Below are 15,149 nucleotides of genomic sequence, written 5' to 3' on the forward strand. Positions count from 1 at the left end.
TACAAGATTGTGAGGCTAGGGAAAAATAGGTCTACGGGTCTATTAGCTGATCTGCAGGGAGTAGAGTTTAAAAATAAGGTTAATCTTAATAAGATTAAACCTTATTATTTTTAAGTATGCTAATACAAAGAAAATGCATTGCAGGTCCATACTGGGGATGATTTGAGACCTGCAAAAGAGCTTAAAGCTAGTTGATGGGGCGGTTAATCCCTTATTTGGAGCACCCATATCTAGAGCATAGATACCATGCTGGGGATGATTTGAGACATGCAAAAGAGCTTAAAGCTAGTTGAGCAAGAAGACGGAACCTTTGTGTGGGAGATCAAAGTCTTCTGCCATCATTGCTTACGACTATTGACGAGTATCCCTGTTGAGTTCAATGAAGAAGGTGGGATGGAGCCGTCAGTTCACCCTCTCAACATGCTAAATTTTGATTACCATAATTACGAATAGAGGAGTTCGTGATGGCAGGCTGTGTAAACCCATTATGGACGTACACATTATATTTTGACGAAGCATTTAGGGGCCCTAATAAAAAAGGGAGTGTTGGAGTAGTAATCCGAGATCCCTGGCGTAGAGTTACGATGAAGTTAGCTGCTTATCTTGGGGTAGGATTCACTAACAATATGGCAGAGTATAAAGCCTTGATTATGGGACTGCATATTGCCAAACAAGGTGGTATTTGGCGGTTGATAGTAAAAGGGTACTTCTAGTTGATCTTGAATCAACTAGATGGGACATACACAGTACGAAATCCCATTCTTTGTATGTATCATCGAACTACCATGACCCTACTTGAGGATTTTGAGAGAGTGTCTTTTCAGCTGATTCCACGTTACTGGAATTAGTTTGCGGATTCACTGGCAAATCTTGCTTATGAAGACATTTTCTTCAATTGTGGTCCTAGTTTGGATATTGTTATCAATGATGAAACAAGACCCGGTCGCTTGTGGGGTATGTTATCAGAGCATGCAATATATGGCAGATGATGGTTGATATGGGTAATGCAAAGAGTAGCCGAGACCAATCTACCGTTATTATCCTAGACCCATAGTCTGATTAGACAACATGTTATGCATACGCCTCTTGCTATATATGCAGGAGGGATGGGTCATAACCTTATGCATTTAGTTCAGGGCTGTGAACCCTATGTTTTTCCTCCTTGGACAGGGGCATGTTATTGTATATCTGCACTATTTCGGGGAGGGATGTGTAGGTGCTATTCTGTTTTATCTCGTTAGGCCAAGAGGGCCAATTTTGCAAGGTTTTGAATGTTTTATTTCATTAGGCCAAGAGGGCCAGTTGTCTGTTTAGTGCAGGTACGGTTAATGGTTTCTTGTTTTAGTTTTGTACTAGACAGGTTCCAAGAAGATCTTGGAAGGAGCCTTTTGTTGCACGGAAGCTTCTCGTGGCCCTATCCAGGTGATATCTCTCCTTTATGAGTACTGTGGTTTTTATACTATATGTGTCTGTGTACTTGTAGGGGATTTTCTTTTCTTGTTGGGGACCGGCGTCCAAGGCATGAAGTCCCAAGTTTAGGTTTAGTATGTTTGAGGGAGGTCTGAGTAGTTGTTGCCTCCTGTAAAGACATTGCCCGGCACCAAAAGACTTGTCTTAGAAGGGAGTCCTAGTGACCCTATTCTGCTAGCATGTTAGGCAACCGTTCCAGGAGTTCTTGTTAGTTATGAGGCAGTTAGAGAAGCCTGCCAAAAGAAAAATGATGATAATAGAGAGAAACAAGATCTGAATATCCCAAAAGACAATAAATATATACAAAGGTGTGTAAAAAGGGATTCTAACCCCTATCAAAACAGAAAAGAAAAGGAAAAAAATCTTAAAAGTAGTTGATCATCGCCTAGCGAAGGCCTGGTAGGTTCATGGGGACGAGTCAGACCCGAGGCCGATGCCTTGTCTTCCTAGGGGTGGCATCTTGCTAGAAAAGAAGAAAGTGAGGAAGGTTGGAGCAAAAATAAAAGTGAGCGTCAGAAAAGGATTAAGTGTCGCCTTGCGAGGGCTTGGTAGGTTCTTGGGTACCGAGACAGGACCTGAGGCCAATGCCCTATTCTCCTTGGGTCACTACGCTCACCTCCCTCCTTTTTACATGCCTGAGTATGGAAGAATAAAAACCCTAAAAGAAGAACCGTGCTAAAAGAAAATACTTCTTGATCAGGCTATAGGAGGAGTCCTCGCATAGTAGGAGCTCCTGGTTATGTTGTCCTTAGTTAGGTAGATAGTTTAGACCACCACTTAGGGCAACCTCTTTGATAGTTCTTTTTAGTTTGGCCGTGTTGGAGTAATTAGTTAGTGACTCACTTTGGACCTTCTATCAGATTATGCTAGGCCTACTCCTTGTGGATGTCATGCCTTGGTTTTGTCAGGGGGTAGGGTGAGCACTGTGCTATGTTTTAGTATATGTATCTATTTTGTATCAGCTTGATGCTTCCTTTGGTTGTTTTGTGCAGATCTATTGTGGGATTCGATAGGCTGAGTTGCCCTATCCTGTGATCGCCAATGAGAACGGAGTTTTGAGCTCGAGATGTGCCTAAAATTTGCCAAAAAATCCAAAATTTAGGGGAAAAATATTCAACATCGAAGGCGGCGGCTCCAGCTAGGACGATTTTAAGCACCAAGTGAAATACGACTCTTAAAAGGCACCCGAGCGACACCTATTGATTTTTGATAATTTTTCAGACGTCATGCGGGTTGTCAAGAGTTGCCAGCCAATGCGGGATGTCAAGCCAGATGCCCAGGATTTTTCAGAGCTCGATTTGGAGCCCGGACGAGGAAATGGCCAAGGAATCGGTCAAGGTACAAAAAGGTGGACTTATTTTTTGCCAAAATGGGCATGACCTTTGGGGCCTTGGGTAGCATTTGATGTAGTATGAAATCGTGGGCAAGTTGGGGATGAAAAAACATGGGGAGGGGGGTGCGAGTTTTGCGACGATTTTTTCGCCATGATCTTGGGAGATGGAGGATGGAGGTTGCATACAACCTACCCAATGGACCTTGGGGCTTCCCTACCCTCTGCGTGCTGATCATTTCGCCACCCTTCGCCCAAGCAATGATGGCATGGATGAAGAATTCTGATTTTAGACTTTCTCTCTCCTCCCTCTCTCTCCCTTAAGAGGCGGTTCTTGTGTGTAAAGAAAGAAGAAGCCCGGGTGAGAATGCATTGTCCTGGATGGCATCTAGACGACCTTGAGGCTGATGATGATTCTTGGGGTCATGTTGAGCATTAAATGCATGCTGGAAATCAATCCCGCAACCAAGAACAAAAAACCGTAACCCAAAAATAAGCGGTAATGCTATTTTTTTCAAAGAAAAATGATATTTTTATGCTATTTGCTTTATGAAACCTTGTTCATATGGGATGAAAGTTCTTTATGATATTTTTTTCCATGAGTTTCAACTATTTGCAACCTGAATATCAGATAATATAAGACTACATGGCCGGAATTAGTATCAAAATACATGAAAAACATGCGTTTAAGGGGTAAAATGGGGATTTTTTGCAAAATAAAGGGAAAATATGAGATATAACATCAACAAAACCTAAAATTTTGCTGTCAAAAGACCTAAGGGCCACAGCCCACAATTAATTCTAATTTCTAGTTATTTTTTATTGAAGAAAATAGATGAAAAATACCAAAAAATTTGTGAAAAATGGGTTTTAAATGGAAGAAAATTAGGAAACGATAAAAGGAAAATTCCAAAAAAATTACATAAGTGTTTGTGCAATGTATAATGAAGGTAGAGCATGAGGTTGGCCTTGGTTTACCCTCGTTTCTATGTTTCTGTCCGTGTTTATCGCTTTCTCTATAAAGAAATACACATAAAATGACTCTTACACCTATCAACGAATGCAAAACATTTAACGGTAGGGTGAGAGGGGAGTTTGAGCATCAAAGTATAATCTTAAACCTGATTTATGTGTTGCATCATGCTTATTGGATGTTGTTTTAAAGGAAAAGGCAGCATGAGTATAAGGCTTGGTGTCTCTCATCGTTTCATTATATAAATGTTAGCATGGAAATCATGAAAAGATTGGTTTCGCACGATGCACAATGCTGATTTTCTTTTGTTTGTGCACTAAACCATTCACATTATGCACTATGCATGGTTCATGGTATCAAAGGAAAAGCTCCTGGACTGCATAGCAATTGTTTTCTTAGGACTTTGACCCACGATTGAGAGTGTAAGGTTATCCCTTAGCGTAGGATAGAGGGTCGGTTTCCTAAGGGACTGTTGAGTGAGGACACATGGTATATCTCCTGGACATATGAGAAATATAAAAGAGAGGATTTTGTGTTCATTTCTGTTATATGTTTAGCAGCACATCAAAGGGCCAATCCCTGCGATGTAGGAGAGTTGCACTGGGGCTCCAACTTTTAGTCGGTGGAGTACCTCCTATGTGCGTGTGGCGAGGCATTATGCCTATGTACTTTGGGTTTGGGTTCTCCCTTTGAGGAGTTTAAGGGAAACGTTAGACTATGCACTATAAACGCATAGATTAAGCTTTAGGGCAGTTTGTCCTTTAGCATTAGATTGACGCTCCTGGTCCGCAAGGCCGTGAGGGTGTTTGTGTGTCATGAGCATGAGGTCCAGCTAGTGCTATAGCCAGTGCTGGCCCATTTCAGATCCCATCACTTTTCTCAATCGAAATGGAAAGCAACGAGATCTTCTCAAAGGAAATGAATAGAAAGGGCGCTGACCTAGAATTTAGGTTACTAGAATCTCGATTTATGCTGTTTTAGGGGAACGAAATGGGACTATGCCTTATGGGCAGAGGTTGAGCCTTGTATCCCTCTCATTTCCCATTCTCCTGGAACCAAGTGCAGCATGGATCCGCTTTGTCCCTGGTGTTTCTATGTAAAGTAGTTCGCTTGGGGTTCGACACTAGTTGCCGTTCAGGAAAATGACCATTAGGGGAAACCCTGATTCAGGTCGGCGGTCCTAAGTGGGAATGGCCAGAATACTTCCCCTATGTGGTAGACTCGAAAATTCCTAGATTGCAAACCCCGTAACATTCCATGGGAGTTTCGGGCGAAGCCTTTTAGACTCTCTTCTCAATGGACTGCTAAGACATGTCCTGAAAGGGAACAGGTGGACACGTTACAACAAAGGAGTGATTGCCTTACTTTTTCATGACTACTACTTCACATAAATAAATGTGTGATGCCTCACCAAGGGAGATTGGGCTCTAAGTTTTTATCCTTGTTAGACTATTAGTTTCCTAGGCATTGAGATGATACATGCCTAGGTTGACTATGATGCCAAGAAGTGATCTCTTCTCCTCAATGCATGGTGCCAGAATTTATTTTGCACCCAATGATCATTACTAGAATCAATTCATAGTCCATAAGTATTACATACTCTTCATTATGAGAGACAAAGGTTTCATGTAAAGCTCATCTTCCGAGGGTTTCTTTACAAGTAGGTTGGAACATTGCTAGGTGCATGAGTAATTATTAGGCTGAGTGGTCTTGGAATACTTATATGACTTATATTTCCCCTTGCCTCCATAGGTAGCTACTCATTTTAACTAGCATAAGTTTGCCTTTCCTTGCTTGATAATGATTATCAACATAAGGGTTGGGGTATGGAAGTCATCCTAGGACCATGAAACAATTTTTCATTCACAGTAGTACCTCCCATAGTTTGAGTAGACTCGACTCCTTTCTTCATGACATTTATATGGAAAATGATTGCCATCATAGTGAATGAAATAGGTATTCTTTCTACTAGACCTTCCCGTAAGATTTTCTATCTTGCTCTAAAGTGACACGCAATGTTTCACTATATATAGATCCTTAAATACATACAATTTCTATCTTGTTCTAGGGTGACACATAGTGTTCCACTAGACATAGATCCTTTAGATTCTTTTTGACTTCCCATCTCTACTCATACTACAAGTGTCTAGTTTCCAAAGATTACTATTATGATGCCACAATCCTTTATCTCTCTCATCTAGGGTCATTCTAGTGGGAGATCATAGTCCACTCCCTTTAATAATACAAAAAAGGTTTACTGAGGATGGTACTCCTCCAATCTTGATCTACAAATCTCACAATACTCCAATAGGTTTGATGTTTCATAAGTGTGTGACAATTAATTTGAATTATACATTTCCAATAGGTAGACTACCCCCTAATATTAGAGTATCAATGATTTTATTATTCTCACCCTAGCACGTGTCAGTAATTCCTCTTCAAATTTTGTTAGCTAGTTTAACTATTGGTGGCACAGCATGCCTTTAACTCGTTCCCAAAAGGTGTTGATTCCTAAAGCTCTTGGTGTCTTGCTAGGTATTATGCTTGGAGTGTAAACATTCTAGTTGAGTTTTTGGAATGGAATGTTTGTTGAAATAGGCAATGTGCTCCCTTCTATCAATGCTTTGAAGTCTCTTCACATGAACATATTCTCTTTAAGTAGAGATTTGATGGACAATGACATGTATGTGCAAGCCAACAATGCAATCATTCATTAATCCATGCCTTCAAACCTACTTGGGCTTGTTTTGTAAGTTAGTAAATTTTTTCTATGATGGGATATCATGTGGAAAACCCTTCATCTCATTGATCTTGTTGGATTCTAGTCTCCCAAAATTTCCAAGATATGATAAAGTCTTTTTCCATGTTATGCTTGTCCTTCCATGAGCACTTTTTTGGGCTAAATGCACAACAATTTGACAGAGTTCTATTTTTTCAAACATTGCAACTCACTTAAATTATAATCTCTAACCTTGTCTCTCAACACTTTTCTCTAACTAACCATGCATCCTTCTCGTTATCCCAAGAAAGGAAGAATACAAGACTAGATTTGAGGTGTAGTGAACTCACCTATTTTACCTTCCCACATTGTAGTCCAAAATATTGAAAGCTAGAATATGGTTCTATGACTTAAGAAACATGATCCAATATGGTTGCTCCTTTGCATTCACCACTAAGCATCAAGTCAAGAAGCTAGTAGAGAAAAAGAGAAAAGCAAGAAGACAACAAAGAGCTTTAGCTTTCCTCAATCCCTCACTCAATGCATCTCTCTCTCTCTTTCTCTCTATCTCACACTCAACAATGGAAGAAATATGATAGAATAGTTACATCAATAGAGCATCCACAACAAGGATGCATCAAAAGATAAATACAAATGAGATATCCCACCCTTATATAGACAAAAATTAGGGCTAGAGCCAGGTCAATTCTATAGGGTGGTGCTCCATTTGAATTTAAGGGCTTGTGTCATTGTGAATTAGGATTTGTGCCTCTTTTGTGTTGTAGGGTTTCCATAATTGTGAAGTAGGGTTTACGCTCTCTTTTGGGTGTCCAACTCACTTTGTGGAACCAAGACAATAAATCGTTGAAGGATGCTTTGTTCTTAGCTTAAATAATCTATAGTGTGCTATTCTAGTAAAAATATATGTGTGCAACCCATGCAACAGTTGTAGATGTGACATATACAAGGGTGGATGATCATACATTATGCATGACAGTGAACACAACTCTCACAAAATAATACAATCATGATAAGCTAATGTCCATGAAGTACAACGATAATAATCCTTTCAAAAATATGTCTCTACACTTGTGATTTGACCTTGCAATTTAGCCTTCTCTAGATATAAGCGTGTTGTAGTGAGCTATGGTACCTCTTGCAATCAACTCTGATACATAGACTATTGATATCAAGCAACTTGTTTGACTGAACATGGGTCTAAGTGGTTAGGCTTGGGAGATCCATAAATGGGAAAATATCATACCCTTAAGGCATCAATATCACAAAGAGTAAAATAAAACATGAAGGATTCTCTTTGTTCATTACAAATGGGGGTTACCCTCTTCAGTAAGGACACCAAAGGGACAAAGCATAAGCATTGTGATGAAAAAATTGGTAGAATTCCAAATGATTGCAAGTATGAAGCATGTTCACCCTTGAGGCATTCTCTAAAAAATGTATTGGAAGATACTTTGCAATACGTATTGACCTCGTTCAATTAAGGTAAAATAAATAATTAGACTCTCTGATTCCAACAGTAGTGGTCACATGGCCTAATGACCTACAGCTTCAAGCTTTAAAACTTGATTTTAGAAAACAAATACATGTTCCATCAAGGCATCCATTAGGTGATTGTGGGGTGTCCGCCAAGCTCATTCCAAGGTGCACTTTTTTGTTGTCCATCAGTAGGTTTTCCAAATGATGCTGCACAGCGTTTCCTTGGAACATCACATGGTTTGTCACTTAGAGCCCACTAATTCTACATTGTGTTCTGCCCGAACCCACTAGGATCGACCTATATTTTGGAGTGCCTAAAATCAAACAAGTCTCCTAACAACCAACTGGCGTCAGTAATTTCGAGTTTCCATTTCTACAAGATTACTCAATCTGAAGTGGACTTTCCATTGCACTTGGCTCAAAGAGAATGGGAGATGGAGGGGAGTGCAAAATGTCCACCCTTCTGCCCATAAGGCAAAATCTTATTCCGGTCCCCCTAGAACAATGCAAGTCAGTTTTACCTAATGACTAGTTGGTCAATTTATCGTCTTCCTATTTCTATCACTAATTTAGAAAAGCTTTCAGCTAACACGGACTACCCTACCATTGGACGGACCCATCGGGCCTTATGCCCACCCACTTTCCTTTTTTGACAGAATCATATTTAATTTTTTAATTACCTACAATACATTTATTGGAACATATACAACTAGCTTCCTTAATTAGTCTATTTAATCACAGGTTCCTTCACGTAATTTATCTCATGGATATGCATACAATTCAAACAAACCTTCAGTTAAAAATTTTTATTTATTATATTGGAATTTTATTATAGTTTCCATATTTTCGACCTTATGAAAGACATACAAAACTCCACAAGGGTATTCTACCCACCAAGATTCCACCCTTGTAACTGGTAATTCGGGTTCTAGGATCCCATTCTCGGTCACCAAGGGGCTCCTCTGATTCTAGGAGTAATGCGGGATTTACAGCCAGAGCCCACCTTGGCACCCACATTTCCTACTGCCCAAGGCTATCCCTACGGAGAGACCTTTCACTATGGAGCAGGCAGTCTAAGTCTCTCGAAGTGACAACCATCACCCCCTTGGAGTAGGATCTTGTAGCTAGCTTGGGGTAAGCCTGGCGGCACGATCTTTCGCTATGGAGCCAGTCTAAGCCTCTCGAAGTGACAACCATCACCCTCTTGGAGAAGGGTCTCACAGCTAGCTTGGGGGTAGCCTAGCTCGATCTTTCCTTTTATCTTGTTTGTCAATGTTTTTAGTCAAAGATCTAGATTCTAGCAAATATAAACAATCATTTCAAACAATGGCAATCACACAAGCGTACAATTCACAGCTTCCATAGCCAAGGTAGACCTTATCCTAAGGTAACCTTACATTCTGATGAGGATTCTCCTCCCCATAAAGAAGTGTTGACTACATCTCTTACAACATGTTAAGTAAGACATGAATTTTCCGTTTTGGGGCTAACTTACCCAACATAAACGAATTTCCTTTAGAAAAAATATTATGATAATAATTTAATGAGATGATTTACAAGACCCCTAAATAGACATTCACTTTCCATAACAAGCATTAATCAACCTTAACCTTGTTGTGTTGACAATATATCGAGTTGTTTTATTAATTTGGAGTACGTATATAGTCGTTTACTCATTTCGTGCAATATTCTCATGCAACTATTTCCATCATGATATTATTTCCTGCTTCCATAGATGTCCTTCTTTTGAAAAAATGCCATAAGCATTCCTCTTCATATACTTGAACTCCTCATCAGTCCAAGTCTCCTTCTTCATTGTGCTCAAATGTTGGCCGATCTTCAGTCAATTTCTTCATAATCTTCTTCAAGGAAATGAACTGGAACTTGAGCAATGCAATGAGCATGTTGGCTTCTAGTTTACCATCCTGTTGTTTTCAGCTTTGGACCTGTATATGCAATAACTGAAAATGTATTTTCAGCAACCATGGAATGAAATTCAGCAAGTATAGATTCTTCAGCTTCATCTTCTTCCATCAGCTCTTCTTCATTGTCATATCTTGCACGTGATAGCATGTCAACAATTGGATTCACCTTTCCTGCAATATGCTTTAATTCGGGGTTGAGAGACTTAATATATGCAATCCATCTTAGCATAGTAATGTCGGGTGTAGAGTAGTTGGCAATCATACCCAAGAGTGGAAGACAATCAGTTTCTACCACTACGGAAGCACCTATAAAGTATTCATGATCACACTTTAATGTTGTTACAACTCCCTATAAATTCCCTTTTTACTTGTGCATACATTCTTTGACGTTCATTGATAAATTTTGCTCCAAAACAAATTTCATACATGTTTCCTTCAAGATCCTTATTCAACAGCCCATCCTATCCCAATGGGACTTGTATCCACAATAGGGATGATGGGTTGACCATTTGAATAATCATCCCTTTTAAGAGTGGTGAGACTGAAATTAACAACTTATTTAATTTGCGCATAGTGAGAGTATGCTCTTTATTCCAAGAGAATCTTTGGCCTTTTCTTAATAATTAAAAAAGATTTTTGGCTACATGAGCAAAATGTGGTATCCATATGAGAAAGAATACACATGCGCCAAGAAATCTTCTCACCTCTAAGATATTTGTGCATTTTCCTTACATTCTACTAATGGCATCTATCTTGATTGGTGAAGGTTTACATCTGTAGGGACCACACAGATGTCTGACCACTAGGACTTCTTCTACTCCAAACATCGACTTAGCTCCAGAAAGGGTAAGATGTACCTCTTCTAGCCTTATCAAAATCTTGTCACGATCATGAATATGGTTAACTGCAAATTTCCTACAGCCATCTTCGTCAAGCTCCTCATTCTTTTCATTGACTTCACATCCCTTGATAGGTACATCATCAAGAAATGGAAGAGTAAGTTGTGCAATAAAGTCGCTTAAGACTTTGTGCATGGCATTCATCATATGGGCTACGGAGTTTGTTGCACCTTGTGGTAGAGTGCACATGCGGATCAATCCAAGAGGTGTCTTCATTGTGGTAATGTCTTAGCTTTCTAATGAAAGATGAAATTGGTCATATCTTGAATATAGGTTGCCCATAGAATAAATTGATCTACCTGCACAAGCTTTAGCAAACTCATCAACAATTGGACCCAAACCAACATTTCAGATTATGACACGATTAACAAGTTATAGATCTTGGATGAATCGTAAAGATCCATTTTTCTTGGGTACAAGAAACCACCGATTTGAGTAAGGTGCTGAAGAAGGTTCTAAAATCTTCATTTTGATCTTCTCATTTAGAAGTTCCAATAATTTGGGAAAATGTGCCCTCGGAAGGGGAATGGGCTTGAGGTTCCAAGGCACATGTGGGACTGTAAAAATGACCATAGGAGCTACAATATTTAGATCCACACAACCTATTTCACTTGGTTGAAATGCAAAAGCTTTTCCATGTTTCATTAGCATTTGCATAAAAGAGCGTTTTTCAGTCGGTAAAAGGAAAGAATTTTCACCTATTTTGAGCTCTTTTATACTTTTAGATGTGAACTTGTGACCAATGTTGGAAGGATCACAAAGACTTGACTAATTTGCTGCCGTATTAGTGAGCCCTTCACTTTTAGGAGGCAGTGGGATTGCCACATGTTTGACTTTCTTATTCACCATCTTGTATTTTGTCTCCACTTGTGCTTCAGCCTTATTGAGTAAACCAATGTCTTCCTACTCAACAAATTCTTGAATTGTTTGATAAAAATCCAATGTACATACTTCTATGGACTGATTTTTAGCCTGATTTTTTGCATGAGCAACTGGATATATTTCAACCAATAAGTCAGTAGTAATCTGTCCCAAAAAAATGCCCGAAATATCTTCATTTTCAGCCATCATGTCATAAGTTTTCAGCTCCCTTTTTACATGACATAAATATTTTCTTTCACCTTTAGTCATGGCCGGAAGAGACTTGTAATAGCCCATACTATTGGCTATACATACATACAAATTTACTAGAGACACTGTTTCTGTAGCATAAGGAGGTTCAATCTTTTTACATGACGTAGTACCATAGCCTCCTTTTATAGTAGTGCAGCCCAAAAACCCTTGAATTCTCAGGCATTAGGAGGCATAGGATAATCACGCAGTCGATCTCTATTTCGATGATGGTTAACACACACAGTAAGAAATTGGACAGCTCATTCATTATCCTTGCTTCGGATTCGAGCATAGGAAGAACCATCATGAAGAGCTTTTATTTCCAAGCAGGCTTTAAAAATGTAAGGTTGCCCAAGAATGATAGGGTAACTACAAGAGTCTTGAACAAAAAGTGAAAATTTTCTTTTATGTCTCCAATAGTTACCTGCACATTAGGACATGCAGCATATAACTCTCCAAAAGAGTTGTTTGCAGCTCTCATTCACCATCCTGGATCAACATTTATGGGCCATCCGCCACTTTCATAGAGACGCCTTGCCATGACGTTTATCTTTGAGCCATGGTCTAAGAGTGCAATACATGGTGTTTCTTTTTCTCAAATTTTAACGATTGTTTTTGGTGTTGCTCTTGCCCAATGCGTACAGGAGTAGTGACTACTTGGAATGAACTGAACCTCTTTCTCCTCATGCATGTACTGTAGATAGCCTATTTTTGAGAGCTGGGCTATCCAACTGGTTTGGACCAGCCGACCATTACATTTTCAGCTTTCACTTCTTTAATTTTTGCATTCATGCTTTCTTTATCTTCAACTTCAATTGTTGCAATTAATTCTTTAACTGCTTCAAGATGAATTCCTTGTGAAGTGAGCTTCTTTTCATCTTGCACAAAAACTCAAAGAGCTTGCAAAAAAGCATGCATTGTTTCTTCAGCTTCATCACCAACATATTGTCTTTTCCTTTTGATTACATGAATAATTACATCATGGAATACACATTTGGAAATTCCAAGAATTTGGCTTAAGATGAATTCAATTTTGTTGTAATATTTCCGTTGAAAAATATTACTAGCTCGCATGAGACTCATGGAAGGAAATTCCGGCATCAAAGTTAGGGACGGTGCGAACTTTAACACGATGTATCATTATCTCCATTGGCAGAATCGAGACTAAGGTTTAAAGAAACCTCATATTTTCAGGTGAACCTCCTCTTGGGAGGAGGTCAAGGGGATAATTGAGAAGATTTATGGCAAATTTTTTTAAATCCTTCTTTCCCCCCCCAGCCGAAGGGTGTGCTGGATGAGGGGGAGTAAGGCGTGGGTGCATAAGCCTCCTTGCTGGAGGTCATGGGGGGGAGAATGGCCATGCATTTGGCTGCATGGGAGGGAGAGGTCTCCCTACCCAATAAAAACCCTTGTGGGGGGGAAAGCAAAGGGAGGGAAGAGCTGTAACACCGCCAGGCCAAGAGAAAGGGAGAAGAGAGCAACGTTCGCTCTGAGGCGTCGTGTGAGTGAGAGGGTGGAGCTGCGCCATTCTAAATGTGCCGAGAGAGAGGAGAAAAAGCTAAGAATCTCTGCTTGAGGAGGGTGGTAAGGCCGTTGAGTACCGGGCTACACCAGCTCTGCCGCCGATTGGAGAAGCTGCCGTTTGAAGACCGAGCGGCCGCTGCCAATGTCAGAAGCCATTACACGCGACTGCCTGCTTAGTTTGGCTGTCGTCCTCAAGTCCTACTAGGTGCTGAGGCTAGAAGCCTTAGAAGCTTCGTAGAAGCTTCTAAGGGGGGCCCTTTAAACCCCCTTTCCCCCCTTGCGTTCTTACACAAAGGGATTCTTACCCTGGGAAACAAAGCCTTTTCCTTGCCTTCCCCCCCCCCCCCCCCCCCCCAAGAATTAAGCCCCTTTTTTCCCCCTTTCATTCCACAAAGTCAAATTAAAGCTCCCTTCATTGGACTTTCATAAGCTTTCCCAAGCGGTCCTTATAACCCCGGGTTTCTAACCACCCTTTTTCCCCTTGCATCCCCTATTAAGCCCACCATAGCCCAGGTTCTTTTTTTTTGTAAAACCCCCTTCTTGTGGATTTGCAATAGCCAATACTAAAACCCCTTTTTCATTGGCCCTACAAAGCGGTCTTTACACCCTCGGAATTAAGGCCTTTCCCCTTGCATCCTCGAGAATCAACCCTTGTATCCCCCATAAAGCTCATTCTGGTCGAGTTTTTTTTAAGCCTTTTTCATAGCATTTCCACAAGGTTTTAACCCCAGGTTTCCTTTTAAAACCTTCCCACACAAGCCTTTTAAAAACATTGGAATTGTGTGTGCGAGGGAGATGGGCCAAGATCATAAGTCTGCGGCCAAGGCAAGAAGGTCGAGTACGCGATGGCCCCTAAAAAGGCACAAGGCGCAACCGTAGGAGGATCATCTCCCAACATTCATGTGGACATTTCACCGAATTCACAAGTCCAGGTTTTCTTCCTATTTCTTGATTGATATCGAAGTATTACAAACATGCATGGTTAATTCATGGAGATAGGTTGGGCTTATGCTTTTTGTCAAATCCACCTAGTTTAATAAGATGCACTTTTGCGCTCGAAATACATTGGCTAATTTAAAGGAAATAACTCACGATTGAAGAAATGGGTCAATTGTATTTTTCAATGAAACGAAAAAAAAAAACATAAGATCTCTATGCATTCTTAGCAAGTGGTTTTTTTGCATTGCAAAGTAACGAATTTAAATCAACTAATGATCATCTTTACAAAATCGAAATTATTGTTGTACACTTCGATTATGCATGGAAAGATAAAATCGCATGTTGCATTATTAGACATATCTTTCTTCACAATGATTCATTAAAGAAGATGGCTAACAACAGTAGGAATTTGCAAGGCATGGAAATGATTCTAGGGCTGCATGAAGTAGATTAAACTCTAGTCAATTGGGATAAAACTCAAATCAATTACGTAAGTAGTTACAAAAGGTTGCTAATTCAGCATACAAATAATTCATTCAGAAATGAAAAATTAGGAAAAGGCTGCATGGTTCGTTTTAAACATAAAACCCTAAAGCTTAGTAGCATGAATCTTGACTGCATGTTATAGAGGGATCAATAGGAATTATGCCATAACTTAACTTATGCTTTGATCTTAACCAGAAAAGTTAGGGATTGTAAATCTAATCATACGTAGGCAATAAATTGTGTGCTTATGAGAATGGTATCATAATGCAATAAG

This window comes from Lygodium microphyllum, chromosome 20 (genome assembly GCF_053477565.2).
Source record: "Lygodium microphyllum isolate KBCC chromosome 20, Lygodium_microphyllum_v1.1.10, whole genome shotgun sequence".
NCBI classification, from domain to species: Eukaryota; Viridiplantae; Streptophyta; class Polypodiopsida; order Schizaeales; family Lygodiaceae; genus Lygodium; species Lygodium microphyllum.